This window comes from Equus quagga, chromosome 11 (assembly GCF_021613505.1).
Source record: "Equus quagga isolate Etosha38 chromosome 11, UCLA_HA_Equagga_1.0, whole genome shotgun sequence".
In the NCBI taxonomy this organism is placed as follows: Eukaryota; Metazoa; Chordata; class Mammalia; order Perissodactyla; family Equidae; genus Equus; species Equus quagga.
In genome coordinates, this window is record NC_060277.1 from 21,216,836 (window position 1) to 21,240,873 (window position 24,038).

At 40.4% G+C, this 24,038-nt stretch overlaps 2 pseudogenes; both read right to left on the minus strand.

Moving 5' to 3' along the window:
* Positions 1-5,613: 5,613 nt before the first annotated feature.
* LOC124246694 (tubulin alpha-1 chain-like) lies at positions 5,614-6,952 on the minus strand (annotated as a pseudogene).
* Positions 6,953-21,057: 14,105 nt separating this feature from the next.
* On the minus strand, positions 21,058-21,839 carry LOC124247571 (40S ribosomal protein S3a-like; annotated as a pseudogene).
* Between the last annotated feature and the right edge of the window lie 2,199 nt (positions 21,840-24,038).

Consider the following 24,038-nt stretch of genomic DNA (forward strand, 5'->3'; position numbering starts at 1 on the left):
GCTCATAATAAGGACAGACAGGAATTTCTCCTGAGGGTGTAACATTTTGAACAACAAACCCAACCAACCACCTCTTAGTAGACACGAGAATGGGTTTTATGGAGCTGTTTCATAGGGCAACCCTCAGTGTGAGCAGATGGCATCTTGCCAAGGCTCAGTTCAGTAGCAACAATTTGAGGAGCCCTTGTCACCACTTTGCCTCTTCTTATCTGCTGGGTAGACAAGAGGGTGACTCAGAAAGCTCAAGAGAGGAAGTGAAGGCAAACAGTCTAGGCATCCCGGTTTGACCATAGGCAAATACTTTGATCTCCATCTATATGGACTGTAAGCCAACTAAGAGTCATATTCCACCCAGAGAGGCAGGAAATATAGTCTATAAAATTAATTGAGTTCCGGAGAAGATAAATTGTGGTAATATGTTCTCATGTGCAATCTTTAATTAGCACTAGCACAATAGGCAGTAAACAAGGTCCAGAGTGTAGTCGGGCCCTCCCAAGGTGTGGAAAAGCCAGGTCCAGCCTAGAGCATGCCACTTGCTAATGTTTAATTCTGAACCCGGAAATGGTAGGAAATATAAAACTACTGTTGTCCTGCATTTGACTAAAGAATATACTTTAAATTCAGTAACATTGAGAAGACTTTCCAAGAAACAAAGTATGTTTTCTGTGGCAGCTGTTAGGCAAGAGGGAGTTTCTCAAATGTTTTAGGTGTTTATTTTGTAAATCTCTTTAGGATGTCTCATGTCCCAGAGCCCACAATTCCTAAGGGCATCTTAACTTGACATTTCATTTGTGGTCTCTGTCTTCTTGTTGTTCTTGACCTGTTTCTTAGTGTTGGTTGGAAAAGAGATTCTGACTCTTGGGCAGTGCTTTTCAAAACATCTGTGGCAAGGACCAGTGTAGTTCCTCTCTCCCCTTATCTGTCATGGACTCATGTATTTATAAAATCCAACGAAAATGAATGACTAAAAAAATGATCATGTAATTGGATATTGCAGCAATGTCAAATTGTTAAAAAAAAAATTCTAAATGCTTACTCTCAGTTTCTGTATTTGCCGCTTTGAGGATTGGTGACAGTTTGCAGGTGGGCTTCCAGTATCCCTGCTGTGCTAGGAGGAGAATGGCGCCAAGGTACCTGATGCCATTCAAAGTCAAATTCTAGTTGGTGGGTGATCAAGCTGAGATGCTGTTTGGCTTAATATCTGCTGACAGTTTGAACTCACCTTCCTGTCCATATAGAAGGTATTATGCTGACTAGCAGATACGAAAATGTAGGGCAGCGACTGGAGCGAGCGCTGGTTGCATAATGTGTGGGGCTCAGTGCAAGATGAGAACACAGGGCTCCTTATTCAAAAATTATTAGGAATTCCAAGACAGTGATGGCAGAGCATTAAACCAAGTGCAGGGCCCTTCTGAGGGCAAGGCTTGTGCAGTTGCACAGGTCAAAGGCCTATGATGCTGTCCCTGATGGAGGTCCTCAAATTGCTCCCACTGAACTTAATTCCTTAGCAAGATGCCCTGTGCCTACACTGACGAATGCTCTAGGAGGCATCCCAGTGAACCTCATTCTGGTATCTACACAGGTCCATGTGGTATCTAAGTTCAAAGATGCTGTTGCTGCTGATGGAATTGTCTCTTTCTTTTTTTAAATTTTATTTATTTATTTATTTATTTATTTATTTATTTATTTATTTTGAGGCAGTTTAGCCCTGAGCTAACATCTGCTGCCAATCCTTCTCTTTTTGCTGAGGAAGACTGGCCCTGAGCTAACATCTGTGCCCATGTTCCTCTACTTTATATGTGGGATGCCTGCCACAGCACGGCTTTTGCCAAGCGGTGCCATGTCTGCACCTGGGATCCGAACTGGCGAACCCTGAGCCCCTGAGAAGCGGAACATGCATGCGAACTTAACCGGTGGGCCACTGGGCCAGCCCTGGAATTGTCTCTTGTCAAGTGTGCATGGCCTAAAAAAAAAAAAAAAAAAAAAAAAAAAAAAGATTAACAACAGTCCCTTTCACAGTTGCATTCTGGTGAAGCCAGGTGTGTGTTAGGGCCTATTGTTCATGTAATTCCATCTTCTTAGTCCTTTGGAAAGCATTTACTTAAAATTGGCTTCTGGTTTTCCCTGGTTTCTGAATGCCAGGGCAACAAGCTTAAATAAAAATGATCGTCTTGGTGGCAAGCACCAGAATTATTCTCAGCGAACAAACTGGTTTTCTCCTTTCTTTATGAACGAAGTCAATGGGACCATTAGGACGTGAAAAAAGAGGCCCCAGGTTCAGGCTGGAAGACGGGAAAAAGGAAAGCCTTTTGGATACATCGGTGTTTACAATCGATTTTGAGTTGTTTTAATTACTGTAAGGAAGGTTTTCTCCACCCATTTTCTCAAATCCTCAATAAAGTCAGCTCCACACACAAATGCCTGTGTGATGATTATTCCTTATTGTTTTTTTTGGTAAATCAAATAAAGGGGTGATTCCATTCTAGAGTCCACGAAGTATAGAACAGAAACAGTACATGCAGGACAGGCTAATACGAAGTCAGCAAAACTCAGTGGATGAGAACTTGGCCTCTTGGGCCAAGCTGCCCGGGCTTGAAACAGCTCTGACATTTACCAGCTCTGTTATCTCGGGAAGTTTTTATCTTTTCTGTGTTTCAGTTTCCTCTGATGAAAGTAATAGTCCCCTCTAAGGTTGTTGTGAATAGTAAACAAGTTATTGTTTGTAAAGCTCAGAGAACAGTGCCTGGTTCAGAGTAAAGAATGTATGTGTTAGCTATTGTGATTAATCCATAGACTACATTGATTTGATGAGGACCATAAGAACATCAGTCTACTGGAAAGCCACAGAAATAGCAAGAGGACAATGAACCATGAGAATTTATATCAATCTGATCTGGGTCTTAAGAGCCCAGGTGACAGCAGTGGACGTTATGATTGCTCTAGATTAGACTCTTCCTTACTCTGTGTTGTTGGGTCTGTAATGTCTTAGCATGGCCATTTTGATGAGGCCCTTTTGATAAGGCAGTTTTGTCATAGACTAAAACAAATCATTGAATTTCCCCCCTTTTTAAACGTACTGCAGTGATGGGACCATATTTGATCACTGCCATTCATCCTGTCATCCCTGATCCTTGCTCCATCATTTCTTCATTACTCCTTCAGCTGTAGAAAATATCCTTTTTGGGTCTCCACAGCTAGGCTTAACTTTGTTTCCCTACACAGTTTATTCCTTCAGTGTGTCTTTACAACATTTCCCTTAGCAGTTTGTCATCCAACTCTCCCTTCCCTAGTAACTGAGTGCCTGTTTAAGAGCTCTGGCATTATCTACCCACTTTCAGCATCTGGTCCAGGGAGGCTGGTTCATCATCACTCTCATACTGCACATCTGCTGAGGAGAGGGCGTTTCCAGCGGCCCTAATGTGCTAGACAGTGAGAAACCTGTGTGTGGAGCCTGTGTCAAGGCTGAGAGGTTATCATCAATGCGACATGTACAAACACTTGCCCACAAAAAGAATTTAAGAGCAGTTAACAGAATCAGGGGTCAGTTGTCCCAACAGAGTTTTTGAATTATGCTCATGAACCATTTCGAAAAGCTAGCTAACTCTAACGGTAGCAATGGTAACAGTATGAGCTAATATTTAGTGGGTATGTATATGCCAGGCTTTGTTTTAAGCATTTTGTATAGACTAACTCATTAATCGCCGTAGCAATCTTGTGAAGTAGGTATTGTTTATCCATTGTTACAGGTGATCCATCTCTTGATTCCTGAAATTGGGTTCCATGTTTGTGAAATGAGAGGGCTGGCTTTCTATGGTTGCTCTCAACTCAGAGAATGATCTGGTTGGAAATACAATGGTGAGTACTCTAAACAAGTGGTCCTCGAAGTTTGGTTTGCATCAGAATCACCTGGAGGGTTTGTTAAAAAACAGGTTGCCCATCCCACTGCCAGAGTTTCTGATTCAGTGGGTCTGGGTGGTACCTGGGAATCTGCATTTCTTTCAAGTTCTCAGGTGATGCTGATGTTGCATTGGGCTGAGCCCAGCAATGGGTGTGTCATTCAGGACGAGGGAGAGCTAAACTAGAAATCTATGGCTGTGGGATCGCCTCTCATATAAATAAGTAAGCTGTAAGGCCAATGAGAGATATACGTGTATATATATATTTTTTTTGTTTATTCCATTGGAATGAGAAAAACATCTTTTACTTCTTTGTAAAACCTAGAGAGCACATTTGTCTCATCCCAACCTGCTATTTTTTTTAAATAGACTAATTTTTAGAGCAATTTTAGGTTCACAGCAAAACTGAGTAGAAAGTACAGAGTTCCCATATCCCTCTGGCCTCCAAAACACACAGCCTCCCCCACTATCAACATCCCCCATCAGAGTGGCACATTTGTTGCAACTGACGAACGTACGCTGATACATCATTATCCCCCAAAGTCCGTATTTACGTTAGGGTTCACTCTTGGGGTTGTGTATTTTATAGGTTTTGACAGGTGTATAATGACATGTATCCAAAATCCTTCTTAAAAAAAAGTGTTATTTTTAGCTATTATTAAGTAAATCAATTTTTCTTTACTTTTATGGGCTATGCTGTAGTTTGCCTCAGAGGTAAAATAATATTCACTTTGCTGAAAAGATCCATCTGCTGCCCTCTCCCGCCCACCCCCATCCTCCCAACCACACACACACACACACACACACGTTCTTTTTGAAAGTTAAGGAAGGAGCAATAAACATATCTTGCTGGCTAATTTAATTTTTTTCCAAAGTTAAGAAATTTCTAGTAAAAGGTACTCTGCTTCAGATTTCAATGGCAAATCAGTCATAGGATTAAGTGGATTAATGTAAAAAGCTTTCTCAAAAAGAAAAAGAAAATCCATTCTTATTTTCCTCTGAGTGAATGTGTCTGTGGTTTCGGCCACCCTGACAGTACTAGTATGAAACAGCCACCACACAAATGGATGGTAACAGCTGTACTGGGACACGAGAGAAGACAGCGAATCTACATGCCGTGCACAGCTCTGAAAGGCTTCTTTCCTTTATTGGAGGGGGGGTGGTGTCCTTTTCACAAAGCTTCACTTCAGCGTATTAGCAATATTGGAAAGGCAGTGTGTTCTGGTGGGAAGAGCTATCAGTGTTTTGGTTCAGTCAGGTCTAGGTTTCAATCTCGGCTTTGCAGCTTGGGCAGGTTCTCCATTCTCTCAGAGACCATTGAAGTGGTGGAGGTAGATGACAAGATCTACCTTCTCAGGTTACTGTGAAGCTTAGCAATGGGCTAAAAACAAAAAGCCAATAAGTGAGTATTATTATCATTTTTGCCAAAAGTGCTTTGTTAAAGCAACCATTCAGCTTCCCATAAAGATAAGTATTGATAAATTCATTCATTAATTCATTCATTTGCTCCTTCACTCAATCATTCATTTTTATGAAGCACTTGGGTAAGTGTTCTGAGGCACTGGAGAGTGTCAATAACTTTTTTTTTTTCATCTAAGACAGTGGATACTTTATTCAAACCCATCAGAGAAATGGACAGCTTGGGTCTGTAACAAAGCATCATGTTTTAAAGCAAAGTCAGTCATTGTATATGAAAGTAAACACTGCTACATGCAAATTAACTGATCAGACCATAATTTTCAATGTTTAAAACAGAATAAGCTCCCCTACAAAAGCAGCAGCTTTGTGACATTTTAACTTTAGTATTCCTCTTTTCTGCCTCACCCTCTCTGTCAACAGAATCCACACCAACCTTCTCATAACCCTTCTCAAGGGCAGCCGTGTCCTCACGGGCTTCAGAAAACTCTCCCTCCTTCATGCCCTCCATGTTCACATACCAGTGAACAAAGGCACGCTTGGCATACATCAGGTCAAACTTGCGGTCCAGGCCAGCCCAGGCCTCAGCAATGGCTGTGGTATTGCTCAGTGTGCACACAGCTCGCTGCCCTTTGGCAAGGTCTCCACCAGGTACCACAGTGGGAAGCTGGGAATTAATGCCAACTTTGAAGCCAGTGGGGCACCAATCCACAACTAGATGGTACGCTTGGTCTTGATGGTGGCAATGGCAGTGTTGACATCTTTGGGAACCACATTGCCACAGTACAACAAGCAACAAGCCATGTATTTACCATCGCATGAATCACATTTCACCATCTGGTTGGCTGGCTCAAAGCAAGCATTGGTGATCTCTGCTACAGAAAGCTGCTCATGGTAGGCTTTCTCAACAGAGATGACAGGGGCATATGTGGCCAGAGGGAAGTGGATGCAGGGAGAGGTTGATCTGGAATTCTGTCAGATCAACATTCAGGGCTCATCAAATCTGAGGGAAGCAATGATGGAAGACACAATTTGACCTATCACCTTATTCAAGTTAGTATAGATTGGGTACTCAATATTGAGGTTTCTATGTCAGATGTCATAGATGGCCTCATTGTCTACATGAAGGCACAATCAGATTACGCCGTGGTGGTACGGGTGGTGAGGATGGAGTTGTAGGGCTCAACTACAGTTGTGGAATCCTGGGGGGCTGGGTAAACGGAGAACTCCAGCTTGAGCTACCTGCCATAATCGACAGAGAGACCTTCCATCGGCAGAGAGGCGAACCCAGAACCAGTTCCCCCACCAAAGCTGTGAAAAACCAAGAAGCCCTAAAGTTCTGTGCACTGGTTGGCCAGTTTCCAAATTTGGTCTCAGATGAGGTCACTGATCTCCTTGTCAATGGTGTAGCGCCCACGGGCATAGTTATTGGCAGCATCTTCCTTGCCTGTATTGAGCTGCTCATGGTGGAAGAGCTGGCGGTAGATGCCAGTGTGAACTTCATCGACGACTGTTGGTTCCAGGTCCACAAACACTGCCCTAGGCACATGCTTGCCAGCGCTAGTCTCACTGAAGAAGGTGTGGAAGGAATCAGCTCCTCCCCCAGTGGTCTTGTCACTTGGCATCTGGCCATGGGGCTGGATGCTGTGCTCCAGGCAGTAGAGCTCCTAGCAGGCATTGCCAATCGATCTGGACACCAGCCTGGCCAAGGTGGATGGAGACGCACTCACGCGTGGTTGCCACTTTCTGCTGCGGAGCAGATGGCAGAGAGGGAGAGGAGGGGTTGGTGCTTCTGACAGTCTGACTCTTAGGCCGTCGACATAAGAGAACCTCATAACTTTATTTGCTACTGCATCCTTCTTCATAATGATCTCATTAGGCAGGATATCAACATAAAATATTTTAGATGGTTATAAAAATACAAGTATAGTACGATATTTCATTTTTAATTTTTAAACATTGGAGAGAGAGGGCCCAACCCTGTGGCCAAGTGGTTAAAGTTCCCTGCAATCTGCTTGGGCAGCCAAGAGGGTCCCAGGTTCAGATCCCCAGCGCAGACCTACTCCACTCACCAGTCAGCTGTGGAGGTGTCCCACATTCAAAAAAATAGAGGAGGATTGGCACAGATGTTAGCTCAGGAGGAATCTTCCTCAGGGGAAAAAAAAAAGAAGAAGTTGGAGAGAGAGAGAGAGAGAAGGACGGTTTCTAGATATTAAAGTGATTTTCTAGGGAAGTATGATTATGTGTATTTTACATTTTCTTTGTGTTTATTTACATTTCCTAAAAATTTTTACAATGAGTTTAGATGACTTTGGGATAAGGAAAAGAACATCAATTTTTATTAAAAAATTTAAAAAATATTTGGCTAATTCTGATCATCACTTCTCCCTGTGTGTAGGACTTGGCATTATACTTTGGGGAACAGAGGGAAAAATAATAAACAAAACCTGTGCTTAAGAGTCTTTTAACAAAGTTATAAAGGAAGATACTTCTCACATATTTTTAATATGGTTATAGAATCTGAGTATTGTGTCACGAATCAGTTGTATTATTATTATTTTTGTTGCTTGCCACATCTAATTTGATCAATGATATTCGACCATTGTATCAATTTTTAAAAGGATAAAGTTTAAAATTTAGAAGTAAGGGACTTTCAAAATAATGAGAAATGATAACAAATATCTTGCCTCAGGAAAAAAAAGAAATCCTCTTAAAAAAAAGAGATCTTAGAAACCTTAAATATTACATATGTTTGCTCTAATAGGATAAGGAATTTTAAAAAATTCATTTCATTTCAGTTCCTTTTGGTTCTGGCCTAACTATATCTCACACTGGCTCCAATCACGCAGGTTAATGTGAGCACTGATAGCCTTTCCATTCTAAGAATATTTACCATGTCACTGATTATGTCATTTACCATGTCTGAAGGATTATGGGAAGAAATCCAAAGTAGACAAAAGATGAAATTGTGGTGGGGCTCTTAACTAGTACCAATTCTGTGACAAACGGGAGATTGTCCTTTGTATAAAACATCTTTGCTGTTTTCTACCAGATGTCAAAGATCAATTGATATGAGATCATAAACATAAAAATCACTTGAAATGAACAAGAACATTTTCTTAGGTATAAACCAGTTCAGCAGCCCGAGTCATAGAATACTTCAGAATGTTGAGGTGCATTCAGGATTGGGAAGCCTTGGGAGAAGTGTAGATTCTGGAGACAAAATATTATAGTTGTGGTATTTACCAATAGCTGGGATATTTCCCCCTATTCCTGATATTAGAGGCCTGAATCACTTGCTCTGTCAAAAAAGGCCTCAGAATTTATATTTGTAATTTGAGACCTGAGAAGCCCTGATAATGGCTCATATTTTTTTCCCAGCATGAAACCCAATTATACTTCGAGGACTTATGCTAGCAAAAATAGTCATTTCTTTTTCAAACTTGATTCAAATCATCATCATGGTGTCAGGTCAGAAGTGAAAAAAAATTACATAATGTATTATTATTTTTTTAAAGGAAAGCAAAATGTAATGAATGCTATTTACTCATCAATTCCCTATTTTTGAAGAAAAATTTTCTATAAAAGTTAGGACTTTTATCAACTTAAAGTGGTTTTATCATGGATCTGATTAATCAGTTTAAAAAAAAGAGGAAAATCGATTCCATTTAACACGTATAGGCTTGTGGTTGGTAAAATGCAGTTTGATGTGAAATGGCCAGTAGGCGATCAGTTGAGTCATTCGTGGTGGTGAAACGTGGGCGGTGTGGTGGACACCATGCACTTGGGCTCAGGGAGGCAGTTGACAAGGGAGCAGGGATGGTTCTAACACTGGGAACTGGAAAGGCTCAGTGCACACCTACCACAATGTAATTCATTCCACAAACATCTTTTGGACTCTCTGGGCCAGGCATTATGCTTTATTGGGTATACAGAACCACTGAGGCACAGCTCTACCCTCAAGGAGCTCACAGCACAGTGGGGACAGTCAAGTAGATATCAACACCCTGATAGAAGGTATTGTGGGAGCTTGAGGAGGGGGTTCTAAGATTCCTAGGGTGATGGGGAAAGGTTTTTTTATTCTTTTAATAGACAAGATACTGAGGTTTAGTCAGGCCCTATAACTGAAATGTGACAGAGCTGGGGTTTGAAGGCCTTGTCCTTTCCCCGTACTACGTCAATGTCTCCGTGGATGGGAAGGTCTTGCTGAGGCATTAGATGGGACAGATTAGTGGTACAGAGATAAATTGAAAGATTTTAAGAGAGAAGATGGGATGACATTGAACGTTGAGTGTGACAGGGGAAAAAGTCTAGGTGACTCTTGGGTGGAACTCTGGCTTGGGCAACAAGGGAGATAGTGACACCATTTACCAAGAAAGGGAAACAGTGGAAAGGAAGCAGAGCAGGCACATAGGGATCTTGGTTTTAGATCTGCTGTGCTCCTGCTGCTTAAGAGTCCAGGTGATATCCGGAGCCCGCAGCAGAACAATGTGAACAGGCAAATGGGTTTTGGAAGTCCTCGACATACAGGTGGGGGTTTGAAGCTGTGTGTGAGGATGGCATTTCCCAGGGAGAATGTGTGGAAAAAAAAATGATTTGAGGGTAGGATCCTAAGAAACACAGGGTGGGAAAAGGAAAGGCAGCCAAAAATGAGCTGGTGAAGAAATGATCTGCAAAGGAGGTAGAGAACTAAGAGTGTGCAGTGGTAAAGAAGTAAAGGATGTTGGTTTCCAGAATGGCGACGGGTGTTAACAAAGGCTAATAGCTGTATGTTGTGTGCCAAGCTCTGTTCTAGACACTTTACACAATCAGCTCCATGTGCCTTATGTTGCATTATACTAAGAGTTTGGCCTATAAAGTTTCCAAAGAAGCTACAAAATGTGATGGTCTCTTTATCCTACATTTTGTTCTTTATACTTATTTTCCCTTTCAAGATTAACCTTATAATTCTTTTAGGCCCAATTTTTCCTATATAAACTTGCAGGGGAATGACTTGTTAGAGTGCCCATTGCCGTGGGACTGCTTTGCTATCATTATTCTTCTGGTATAAGCTCAAACAGGGGTGCTCAACATGGTATCTGGTCCATAACAAATGCCTGTTGAATGAAAAGATGAAGGTGCCTCGCCTAGACATCTACTGTAGTGTTTTCAACACATTCCTCTAGTATTCATATCATACCATGCCACACTACACCATACCAAACCATACCACACCATACCATACCATACCAAACCATACCAAACCATACCACACCACACCAAACCATACCATATCATACCATACCAAACCATACTACACCATATCATACCATCCCAAACTATGCCAAACCATACCACACCACACTGTATCATACCATCCCAAACCATACCATACCATACCACACCACACCAACCATACCATACAATACCACACCATACCATGCCACACCACACCATAACATACCATACCAAACCATACCACACCACACCAAACATACCATACCATACCATACCATGCCACACCACACCATACCATACCATAGCATACCATACCATACCAAACCATATCACACCATACCATAACAAACCATACCAAACCATACCACACCACACCACACCAAACCATACATACTATACCATACCATACCACACCATACAGTGGTAGCCAAATCTCCAAGATGGCCGGAATCATCCTTGTCTTCTGGTATGCTTACCCTTCTATAATTCCCTACCCTCTAATGTGAGCTGGGCTTAAAGTCTTGCGTCTCACAAATAGACTAAGGCAGGAGGTTGTACTACTTGAAGATTAGGCCATAAAAGGCAGTGAGGCATCACTGTCTTTGAGGGAAGCCATGTTATAAGCTTGTCTTATGGAGAGGAATACAGAGTAAAGAACTGAAGCCTTCTGCCAACAGCCATGTGAGTAAACTTGGGAGTGGATGCTCCAGCCCCAGTCAAGTCTTCAGAGATTTCAGCCCCAAATGACCCTCAGTTTAATGGAACCAGTTGTCTAGGTTTTCCAGGGACTTTCCCAGTTTTACTGCCAAAATTCTGGGAAACTCCTCTGTCGTGCAAACTGAGACTATTGGTCACCCTAGCTTGACTGTGACCTCATGAGTCCTGAACCAGAACTATCAGCTAAGCCACTCTCAGATCTCTGACTTTCCAGAAACTGTGTGAGATACGAAATGTTTTTTGGGGTAATTTGTAACCAGCAGTGGATAGGTAATACACATGCCGTGTCATACCACACCAAGAAGCCGTGCTCCGTCCCTACCAAAAGGGTGTTGAAGAAGGAAAATACAAAGGATTAGGCTGAAATTTTCTATACCTCTGCTTAGGAGATTTCTGCAGATCCTACTTTCCTATGTGGCAGAGAGTGTTTTGTTTTTCCTGGCACCGTAATTTTTATTTCAACTGCTATGGAGAATGTTAGCAGAATGTCTTCTCACTGGACTAGTAAGAATACCCACATGAACACTAATGGCATTACTGTCTGGGAATATCTCAAAACAACAAAGAAATGCTTAAACCAAATAAAACAGAAGTGCCAACGCCTTTTCTTCTGTCTTTTGGTCCTGTTTCCCTGTAACCCATGGAGAACAGCCTGGAGAAATGGTTTCACGTTGGGGTTCATTTTAGGCATCAATAAGGTGTTGTATTTGTAACATTTACAGGTGTGTTTATAGTTTAGAAATGAAAAAAGTCACTGTTTTTGCATAATAAGTAGACAAATTTAGGATTCCTTAATGTAGTAATAAATTTGACTTTTCAATATCGTGTCTTTTTTTCTTTTGGCTAGGCCTAAAATATTTTGTGGCTTAGACATTGTTTTCTGTGGGGTTTTGGCTTCCAGGATGTAAAGTGCCTTGGTGATACTAAAATTTAAAGATATTGTCTAAATATTCTGAAAATATAGCTTTTGCTTTAGTAGTGCTTATGTATTGTGTTACTACAAAATATTAATGAAACCCCATTTAACTGACTTTTCAAGCTCAGACCAAACATATTTGCATTTAATCTAAAATAGTATGTTCATCCATTTTTCTGTTATTTCATTTCAAGAGAGATAGAACTCAACTTTCCACTTACAATTGTCTACTTATATGAACGGTGATCCATTACGAAAACTTGAGTCTTTAAAAACTGTTAGGTAAGAGACTGCTCCGGCAGTCTTGATGGCTGAGCTGGGAGTCAAAGCCTTTGGGGAAAGGGCATGGGAAACGAAGAGCAAGGCTGAGTCCCTCTGGCAGCTGAAGGGGGCATGAGCCTGGAGAGTTTTGGAGTTAGTTTCTTGGGTTTCATATTTTGAACGGGGAATCCCCATTGGATAAGAGTGGAATATAAATTTCCAAATACTAATGTCACAAATTAGAAAATGAATTGATATGGGGGGACAATCTAATGAGTAGTATCTTATTTAGAATCAAATATTTAAGAAAAATTATTTAATTTTTTAGTTTTAAAGCTTAAATGAAAATTAGTGATATGTAACATAAGATTTAACAAAGGAAAGTATTATGCAGGTAAAGAACTAAATACTTTCTTGTCTATAAAGCTGGAAAACTTTCTGATAAAAAGGACTATCCTTCCTCCTTTCAGTATTTCCTTGTTTCCCACCATCTCCCAAGTGAAGCACCTGAGATCTAGTCACCCACAGATGCTGCTGCATTTCTTCTGTCTTTTTTTGAGTTAAAAACTCAGTCTCTCAATTTTCCCTTTTTATCATTTTTACACAATGGGTAGTAATTATCTGACTTATTTTGTTTTTCTCTCTTGAAGCCTCTTGGTTTCTTTTTCAGATCTCTTCCGAAAGTCCTTCTGTTGTCTATGCTTCTTTGCTCTTGTCTTAAAAAATATTCACATCCTATTCCCCCAAAACTTCCAGTTTCCGCACACTTAATCATCCCTGTGAAACCTTCCCATTGTAACCCTCATGGCCTGCGACCTGCAGCCCCCAGATGCTTCCTGTGAGACAAAGGCCAGGCGCTGACTTGTGAGTTTCAGGAAGCATTGTTCTTTTTTTCTGGAGTTGAAAATTCTGAAATAGTGTAAAAATGCACTATGTTATCTCTTGATGATTGGAAAGGTGGTTCCCATGCTTTCAGATTTTTCACGTCTTCTCTTCGGTGACCAACTTTCTAACCAGGTTTTACATCAATTACCACCCTTGTACCAGGGCCTAGATAGAGACGAGACACAAAGGTGAAACTTGGTCGTACCTGTTGGCATCTCCAATGAAAAATTTGGAAGAAAGGGCAACCTTTGATCGTTGGCAGAAATTTGTCACACATTTTCCACAATGGGAGCTATTTTGAAATTATTACTTTTGAAATGTAATTTGATGGCCACATTTAGATCTGGATGTGTTGGTCTTTCTGCAAGTTTGTAACTCTTAAAACAACATCATGAGGCTCAACTGTTAAAAGGAAATGGTGATAAAATCATTTGTCACAATCTTCTGCTCAGTCTCCTTTATGGTGGAAAGGAATGACATCACCTCTTAGACTGACAAAATACTAAAAGCCCAGTCAGCAGGAAGCCAACCTGTTATTCCGCATTCATTAACTCAACAAATATTCATGAGAGCCAATTCTCGTTAGGTACAATGCTAAATACTGAGGATGAGTATGCAGGAGAGAAATGTGCAAGCCATTATGATGTCTTAGAGAAGAGATATTTAACTCAGCCTGGGGTGGAGAGAGTGGTGTTGTCATCAAAAAGGCTTTAGGAGATTATACTTAACTCATTCTCAAAAGATGAGTAGAAGCTAGGCAGGTAGAGGGTGTTGGCAGAGGTGAGGGGAAGATGCAAAGAGATAGGAATGGAGACAGGCTGAACAAAGTGTGGAGGCAAGAAATTGAACGCCATATGGGAAATAGGCACTTCAAGCTTTCTGAAATATGAAGTGTGAAATTGAATGGGGAAAAATTAAAGGTGTGAAATTGAGTGGCAAGAAATGAGGGCATAGAAGTGGGCAAGGGACCATGTTCCCTATAAGGGAGCCTGGACTTCATTCTGAGGAGATATGGAGCCATTAACGAGATAGACATTTTAGATAGAACTCTAGTGGCTAGTGGAAGATGAGAAGACTGTAAATGAGATGATCGAGGAGGTTGCCACACTGCTTACGAGGAGATAAGAGCTTTAGTTATAATAGTACTAGTTGGGGTAGTAAAAAAGATAGATTTTAGAAGTACTTAGAGGTAAAATCATCAGGATTTTGTGATTTCATCGATTACCTCTTAGGATTGCAGGAACTGACCGAGTCAAGAATGACGTGCAGGTTTTTGGTTTAAATATTTGTTTGAATGGCAGTACTGTAAACTAAATAGGGAATATAGGAATAGGAACAAATTTAAGGAAGAAATGGGAAATTTCAGCTTTGGACATGTTGAATTTGAAACTCCATTGTTTATTCTGGTGGAGTTATCCAGCCTGTAGTTCAGCATACGATCTCAGTCTCCGGTGGGAGAGCTGTACAAAGGATTGAATTTGGGAGCTATTAGCAACATATAATCCTTGAACTACAGGTGTAGATGAAACCACAAAGGGATAGAACATAGATGGAGAATGGTGAGATAAAGCTCTCTGCCTGGGCCACACTGAATGGTTGTGCAGAGAAAACAGGCAAAAGGGATGCTCATAAAAATGTAAAGAAAACCAGAAAGATGTGGTGGCATGGAGACGAAGGGAGTAGAGTTTTAAGAAGAAAGAGGTGGTCAACAGTTTTAAACCAAGTCGCCTTCCACAGATAAAGACTGAAAAATATCCTTTGGATACGGAAACTTAGAAGTTGCTTGTGACCTTAGGAGGAACAATAAGAACGATTTCAGTCAAGTAATGAAGCTGATGTCGGATTTCACTGAGTTCTCAAGCAAACGGGAGTGTAGGCTGTGCTTCCGAGGAATTCGGAGAAGGGAATAAAAATTTTGAGTTTTAGTCAGAAGATAGAATGGAATCAAAGGAGATTTTTTTAAATGGCTATGGGAGAGTTTTGTACATGGCTAAACACGACTGGAAGAGAAGGTACAAAGGAAGAATCTAGAAACTAATTCAAGCCTTCGGTGTCTCTGAAATACTGCTCTAACCTACAGAGCTTCACTGAGGACAGAAATTCAGAAACCTGGACCTTGACAGAGCAGAATCTCGTTGATCCAGTTTCACCAACCATGCATACTCACTAATGAAATATGTTGTCTTTCCAGTTAGCACATTGCTTGGAGGTGAGTTGGGTAATTACGTGGATTAGCTGAAGAGGTGAGATCTAACTCTTTCGTGTCTATAGAATATTCCTGGGCTCTTAGAAAACAAAAACTGGGTGGAGATTTAGAAAGGAGAGGAGGTGAAGGTATTAATAAGAAATAAAAAGCAATGTTTATCGTGAAGGAATTAATTAAAGAATTGAATGTATTGTCTAAAATAAAAGCTTTTGGATTAAGTAAACTAATCTTGCCCCATATTAACATGGATAATTGAAGGCTACATGCTTCTACTCTCCTTTCATGCTATTTTCAAAAGAAATATTTAACCTTGTGACTCCCTCTAGGCACTACTTTCTTTTACACATACGAAAGGGAGTTTATCTTAAAAATACATGATTCTGGACACATCTAAATGTCAAGCCCAAGCAACTAGAATGCAAAGGACAGTGGGTAATGGGTGATCCATGTTTGCATAAAGCCTTAATAGGACTTGGAAGAAATGAGGCCATTTTCTTTGTGAACAAGATTAATATTCAGTATTTTTTATTGTGCTGTCTAGGCAGGCCTTTAGGCTTTTAAAGATATTCCTCCTGTGTTATCCTTATGCAGGAATCCCACACTTTACCTGGGATGGATGTGTTCCTGAAAATGGGTAAATGAACTCTTATTTAAATGCAGTAAAAGAGCTATTTAAAGAAATCCTATAGCAAATCTTTTCATAAACCCAAGGGACACTTTTAAATGGATCCATTTAGGAGGTGGGCGTTTTTGCGAATCAGGCTTTCTCAGGTGGGAGTGGGATGACATCTACAGTCGACAAAGTCTTGCTGTAGAAAGAAATCAGAGAACTTTAATCAGAGTCCCCTCCAAATTCCCTTCCATGGGTCAAGATCTGATTAGCAGTAATAGGTCCCGAAGATCAGGGCTGAGGCCTCCTTCATCCAAGTGTCGTTCCACTGAGTTGTTGGAGGATAAAGAAAGCAAGACGCCCCCCAGAATGTTTGTAAGGTGAACTGAACTGAGGCAAATATAGTCCAGGCCACAGATGAGTCTCAGGCTGGACGTAGATGATAAACAATGTAGCACACAGAGCAGTCTGAAGCGCAGTTACTGGAACGGCTCCTGGGCCAAAGGTTCAGGGTGATCCCATAACATAAGGGGCAGAGTCATAAGTAGAGATGGGTTCTGCAAACAATAGGTACACCTGAAAAGAGGATTGATGCAGTTCTTTGATTTACCAGATCTCTAAATGTCACTTTAATGTGTATCCTAGCGAAGTTAGTTATCGTACAGTCTAACAGCTTTATTGTTAAATTTTATGAGCACAAGTATATTTCATTTGTCTGTGTTATCGCCTCTGTCCCAGCTCCTTTCTTTCTCAGTTTTTCTAGTTGCCCTTCCTTTTCTCTACTTTCAACCTCTGTCAGACATACCTTCCGTCAGCACACTCTCTTTTGGGCACGATTTATCTTATTTTTCCCCCTTGACATGAAATGTAAAACACTTTGAGAGAAATACTGCGCATCTTATTGATACATTCAGGTCAGACTTTTAGTGATAGCCCACTCTAGGCACTCATTTTGGTTTTTCTGTTTGTAAAGAGCAACGAATAACATTTTGCCATGCCTTAAAGTTAATAAAGGGCTCCACAATCACTAATCCATCTGCTTTTCCAATTATCCCAAGATAAGTATTACGAATTTTGTTTTTCAGAGGAGGAAACTGATGCTCTGGAAGGTCATGCAACTCTGAGTGGACCAAGATCCTGTATGTCCACTGAATATTCTCTTGGGAAATCATATAGGCTGTTTCCTCAAGGAGATTTAGTAAATTTCCATAGTTAGTTTGAGATAACTAGGAGAGTTGGGAAACAAATGACTTAAGTTAGAAGATAAAAAGCAGCAGCAGAAGTCACAGCTGTATCTTGGTCCATCAATTACTTCCCTGGGCAAATGCCTGTTGACTGCAAGATATTGCAAAACTCAGCCCTAACCGTCTCCCAGTTTTTATAGCTCTTTTTAAAGCCTTCGAGATCGCAAAGACAAGAATGAATAATCCATGAAGATTTAGACCTGTACAGGGCAAAGGTGGTTAGGCCTGGCTGTCGCCTTTGGCAGCTTTAGGGTTCCTGATTCAATTAATTACGAAGCTTGCAAGTGTGCATGCACAAACACGCACGGACAAAAACATGTACATAGATATGCAAATTAATTTAGAGAAAATAAAGATTAGAGATCATATCGGTTAATTTTAGTCCATTAGTTAAAGTTATCCAGTAATTCCTTTACATGTGCCTAATCCTCTTCTTCCAAATAATTTACTTAAAAGTATATTTCTGTTATAATGGATTAATCCAGGGAAAATGTTGTTCAAATCCTGTGTTAATTAACCTTGTGCAACCAACACAGAAAGAGCAGAGTAAAAGGAAAGCTAGAATGTACTTCTCTGAAACAACTGTGTTCCAGTACCTGGGATATGAAGATTTCCAGTGAAGGGGCAGTGTCTGTTTAATTAATTATGAAACAAATTCTTAAGAAATTACCACCACCTTGAATTTCACCACTTTGTAACTGTTGATTTGGGCCTCAGCTGAGTCAGTTACGAAATATCTAGCCCAGCAGTAAATAGCACACGGCAGCCATGTGCTCATTAGTCAACACTGTTGCATATTTGAGGGGAGCGGAGGGGCAGGGGGGCTCAAGTGACTAGTCTCCAGGTGTTGGAGTCTCTTCAGCTCTAACTCTAGTGCGGATCTGGAACGTGGTTTCAATTCAGGCAGAACAGGGAGCTTCTCGGTACCTCCTCTGGGAAACCTCACTACCGGGGCTGCTCTTTTTGTTGAGCACCCGTTGCCGACCATGGAGTTCCGGGCAGGTGGATAACCCTTTTATCTCCTGACTTATAAAGGCTGCAATGAGAGCCAATGAGCGTTTGAAATCACCAAGTACCCTTCAAGGGTGAGGGATTCTGAAAATGAGCCATCAGGTAATAAAAACGTCAAGACAAAATTAAAAACTTTTCCTTCAAGCATGCACAACAGTAGCAGCTGACATAGAGAAATTCTGTTTGGATAAAAGACTCCAGGCTTTTATTTTAGTTTTTTTCCCTGATCTCTGGAAAGGAAAATCTATCTTGAGGGTCTAGTGTGTAGAAGCTTATAAGCATGTAAGAATCACCATTGTTTAACCTGAACACAGGCACTATGTTCTGTTTGCCATACGACTGGATTAGCTTGGCTAACAGGCTTTCAGGAACTAAGGAAAAACAATGAAACACCACCACATACCCTTCTGTATGTGGAGTAACTGGAACTCTCATCTTTCGCTGGTGGAAATATAAAATGGTGCATAATTTGTGAAACCATTTGGCGGTTTCTAATAAAAAGACATTTACTGTACAACTAATCCATTTCACTTTTAGATATACACCCATAAAAGGACTTTCATGAGCATATTGATGGCAGCTCTGTTCATAATAGACCCCAAATGTCCATCCACAGAAAAATAGATAAACCAACTGTGACATTCATACATATACAGCTGTTGCTCAGCAATAAAAAGGAATAAGTTACTATTACAGTCAAAAGTTATTTGAGCAAAAGAATACTGACAAAAAAGTAGATGGGTGATTCTACTTACATGAAATTCAAGAATACATCAAACTCATCTGTGGAGATAGAATTCAGAAGAGCAGTTACCTGCAGAGGTTTGACATTATTGGCTGTGAAGTGACTGAAGAAACTTTCTGGACTTGTGAAAATATTCGCTATCTTGACTAGGCTACATTGAAGTATAACGTCATCAAGCTGTAAACCGAAGGTTTTTTATTTTACTGTTTGTAAATTATACTTCAATAAAGTACTATAGGCATACATTTTTTTAAAAACTTCATAAGATATTGTAAAGATATAAGAAATTACAAGGGAAATTTGTGCTGGGTCCTCAGTGAGGAGAACCTGAAGAGGTGATAGAGGTGGTAAGGAGACATCAGTTTAGTCTACGTAATGGCTTTTGTATTTTGGTTGAAGGGAGAGAGATTGTGCATCCTTGCTAGAAGGGGTAGGAGGATAAAGATAAAAATAGTTAATGGTGACATATTGATTCAGATCCCTAGCTTAGATAGGATGTGAACACAGCTGTGTATCAGTACCATGAGGGCCATATAATTTCAATATATCAGGAGACAGCACCTTTAGCAAGGCAAAGTCTTCTAGAAGTAGAAGAAATAATGGTGGACACAGAGGGTGCTCCTGGGCATGGTGCTTGTCCAGTATAAGACTGGAAATAGTTATACTATGTCCAGTGGATCAAGACTTGTTCCAGAATGCACATGAAACTCCTGCTAGGAATACTCCTCAAATACATCTTTGGGGCAGGGATGTTATTTTTGAGAAGGCTAAAATTTGACATGAAAAAGGGGGAGATGAATCAGAGACTTGAGTACAAAAATTGCTGTGACTTCAGATGTATTCAACACTGGTGAGTCCTGAGGCTTTGGATTACATCATAAAGGAGGTGGTATGTGTGTATTTGTATTTATGTGTGTGCTCTCGGGCCCCAAGGCCAAGGCTTAATGAGTTTGACTAGGTTTGATCATCAATTTTATTGTCATAACCTATAAGCAGTTTGAAACTAACTTTCAGTTTCCAGACTTTCAAAATAGTATGGGTAAGCTTGCCAGGAATTTTGTAAAATTCTATAGCGAGTCTGGTAGTAACTGCCAAGAGATTGAATCTCCACGGCAGCAAATGGCTGTGCTCAGGAGGAGCGGACCCCCAAGTAGAGGAAGCCATTTCTTTGGAAAGCCTTCCTGATAATCTCTGAGCCCCTAGAATGCCAGCACTGAGAGATTCCCACCCACAGAGTGGCCTAGTGGCACCTTGACAAGATAAAAGCAGAAGCCTTAAAAAAGTCCATTTCCTCATCCACAGGATTGATTCCCAAATAAGAGATAACATGTACCCCTGAGTTCAGTCTCCCAAAGCAAAAGAGCAGAGGATTTGCCTGCATGTGGGTTTTCTGTATGAACATCGGGAAATAAGCTAACTCAACACCTGAGATCTTAGCTAGGCGTCAGTCTGCAGGCGTGAGTGGCAATTTCCAGGGTGTTAGATTAAATCTTTAAAATTACTTGTAATATAATAGGAAATACAGAGTCACGGGGAAGCAAACTACTATTTATTTCAGTTTTCCATTCAGAAAACATCCCTGACCCACACAAACTACTGTTTTATTATATCTTCTTTCTCAGCATAAAAATAAGTTTCAGCAAAACAGTTGAAAACTTAAGAGTTGATTGCACGATGTAGTGGAAAGACCACGGACATAAGAGCCAAATGGACTAGGGTGTGAATTTTGTCATCACCAGTCACTAGTGACTCTTAATTGGCATAGGTTAGGTTAGGATGTACATGGCCAGTTCTCGGTAGTTTCTGACCACAAAGGTTTATTGTTCGCTCACATTACAGTTTATATTGGGTTGACTATGACTTTGGTCCAGGTTTTCTTTTTTTTTTTCAACAAATAAGATTTTTTTATTCCTCTCTATTAAAAGTCTGAATTTTAAACAGATTCTTGGACTGACGGCTCATATCCATCGGCTCATTCAGCTTTAGCACCTGTAGCTTTTCCAGAACTGCAACCTTCACCATGAAGCTCCATGAGTTTTCCCAATTCAAACTGGAGCTTCTTCAGCACTTTCACTTTTCTAACAAAGCCATCACGGAGCAGATAAATAGGCTGGCAAGCCTTTTCTATGTCCTTTCCAATACCGTCTGGAATCAATTTATTGACCACTTCTTTCAAGTCATTTGTCTGTATCTCTTGGGTCATGATTTCCATCATCTTCTTCTGGATTTGGCAGACCTGTTGGTGCTGAGCATTAAGAGGTCTTCTGAATCTGATTGTTGCATTTTTTAGTAAAACCAGCACAGAACAGACAAAGCAAATAACCATTGGTAGTCTTGACGTCAACATGAGCTTCAATCATGGTCTGTCATTTTTTGACCTTGGAGCACATTTTGTCACGAGTAAGACCCATGCCTTGGAAGTTAGTTAGGCAGTTTTTGCCCTGAGCATCCTCTGTAATTAGCTTGAATTTTCTAAATGCAACTTCATCATTCTGCAGATCAGCAAGGTTCATTTCAAAAACACGACCCTTGAGGCCATCAGATGCGATTTTGGTTCCTTGAGTTCTCGTGACTAATGTTTTTCTGATATTTCTTATATTGAACATAGTTGGTGCTTACATCATGCAAATCTTTCTTAGAAAATGGATCAACCAGTTTCTTCTTGGCTCCCTTTTTGCCGTCTTTTGTAAGTCACTTGTTCTTGCCTACCGCCATGGTGGTGCTCAGAGAGCCAAAAGGCCACGTTTTCTTTCTAGAACACAAAATAAAGAAGCAGTCATTTCTTGTTGTTGTTGAGGACATTGTGGCCTCATGGGAGAGGGAGAAAAGAGGGCTTGTGGTGGACATTGTGATATTTCTGCTCATTGGCCTAAACAAGGCACATGGCCGTGCCTGAGTCAATGGGGTAGAATTGTATAATCTCCTTATTGGGAGGGGCCCTTTGGAAATAGCAGAGAATATTCAGAATATAATCTACTTCAGCGATCTTGCTGAAGTTACTTCTCCAAATCTCAACCTCCTCAATGTATAAAACAAGGCTATTAATTCCTACCTCATACCACAGTTTCCAGTAAACGGATGTAAATTATCTGACATTCAATATGCTCTGAATAGTCTAGCTCTTTTTTCTTCCTTTGTAATGACTATAGATGAGCACTGATTTGCATTACTGTCTATTTCAGAGTTCCAAAATTAAAGGGCTTAATCTTTGTAAGTCATAATTTCTTAACAACTATTTGTTGGCCATGTCTTACTATGTGCCCTAGAGGTCATTAATCTGAAAGAAATATAAGATGTCATTTTTTCTTTAAAATTTTACTAACCTATGGAGGAAACCATTAACAATTTTAATGCAGAGTATATAGTGTTTCCATTAAGCTTCACGTATGAGAATATGGGAGCAGGAATAGTATTATTAGTTCCATTTTATTGTTAAATAAATTAGTTCCTCTAAAAGTTTTTTTAATTAATCAACTCACTTATTAGCAAAGTTTTAAAACTTGTTTCTTCTGATTATTAGTCAGTAATACATGTACATTATAGAAAACTGAAAATACAGAAAAGGATTTAGAAGAAAAATAATCATACCATAATCTCACTCCAAGAATATCCATGGTTAACATTTTGGCGTATTTCCATAGTCTTCTTTCTTTGTATGTGTGTGGTATGTGCACAACTGGAATCATAATGCATATAGTTTTTGTACACTTAATTTCTTCACTTAATAGTACGTTTTCTTTCCTATTAAGACATTTTTCAAGGATGCTTAGTACCTTTCCATCACGTATCATATATTCATATATATGAAGCTTCTATCATTGGATATTCCATGAATTACTTAGTCTTTGGTTCTTGATAATTATTTGTGTTGTCCCATTCTTTTTGTTTTGTTTTGTTTTGCAATTAATACAACACTATATTGCACATCTTTGCAGACATATTCTTGTTTGCATTTGGAATTGTTTATTAAGGCTAGGTTCTAAAAGAATAATTAGGTCAAAGAATATGTTTCTTTTTAAGGTACTTGATGCATATTACTACTTTGTTTTCAGCAAGTTTGGGCAAACATTTTTGATTTTTTACCACATGCATAATGCTGGGGGGATGGGGTTGGGAGTGGGTAGGGATGAGGGGTTGGGTTGGAAGGTGGGATGTCGACATGAATAAGACCTTAAAGAAGATCTGGCCTATGGACAAAAATAATATAAACAAACAGTAAGGGGCACTGTGGAAAGAACTGAGTGTGAGCTAAATTGAGGAGCTGCCAAGGTCAAGTGACTAAATGAGCATTTAAAAATTCTTGTCCAAAGGAATGGTTTTGTGTCCTCGCTGGTTTGGAGGGCAGAGAAGACACTAGTCAGTGGGGTAGGACATATATAGGTCTTTCCCAAGTTCACAGAGCTAGTTAATGACCTAGGACCTTGGTTTTCTGACCCCGTAGTCAGTGCACTTTGCGCCACACCACACTGCTTCTCGAGACAAGGCATACACAGGTATGTCGAGTCAATTTACCACACCAGGCATGGTGCAATTAAGTGACGAAATGCACGACATAGACACGTGCTTCCTGAGGCTGTGGTTCTCTATCCAGGGACTCAGAATTGAGTCAGGTAAGTTTCAAAACAGTTGCTGAAAATTTGTTTTTTCTTTGTCCCCATGACTTCCTGAAAATTGGCTCACTATTTCTTGCTAACTCTACCTCTGACCCAAATCACCCATGTGGGGGTTCTAGCAGAATAAGAACAGCAAAGGAGAAGCTCGTTCAGAGTCCTGAGCCTCCGCAGGGTTTGGCGAAGCGATCAGGTGGTAATAGTTGTGCTGATCACCAAAAGAGGGAGTCTGGAGAAGGAGCAGGCTCCTGAGACAGGATGACAGAGATGAGTCATTCATTTTGGACACTTTAGGACTGAGGTG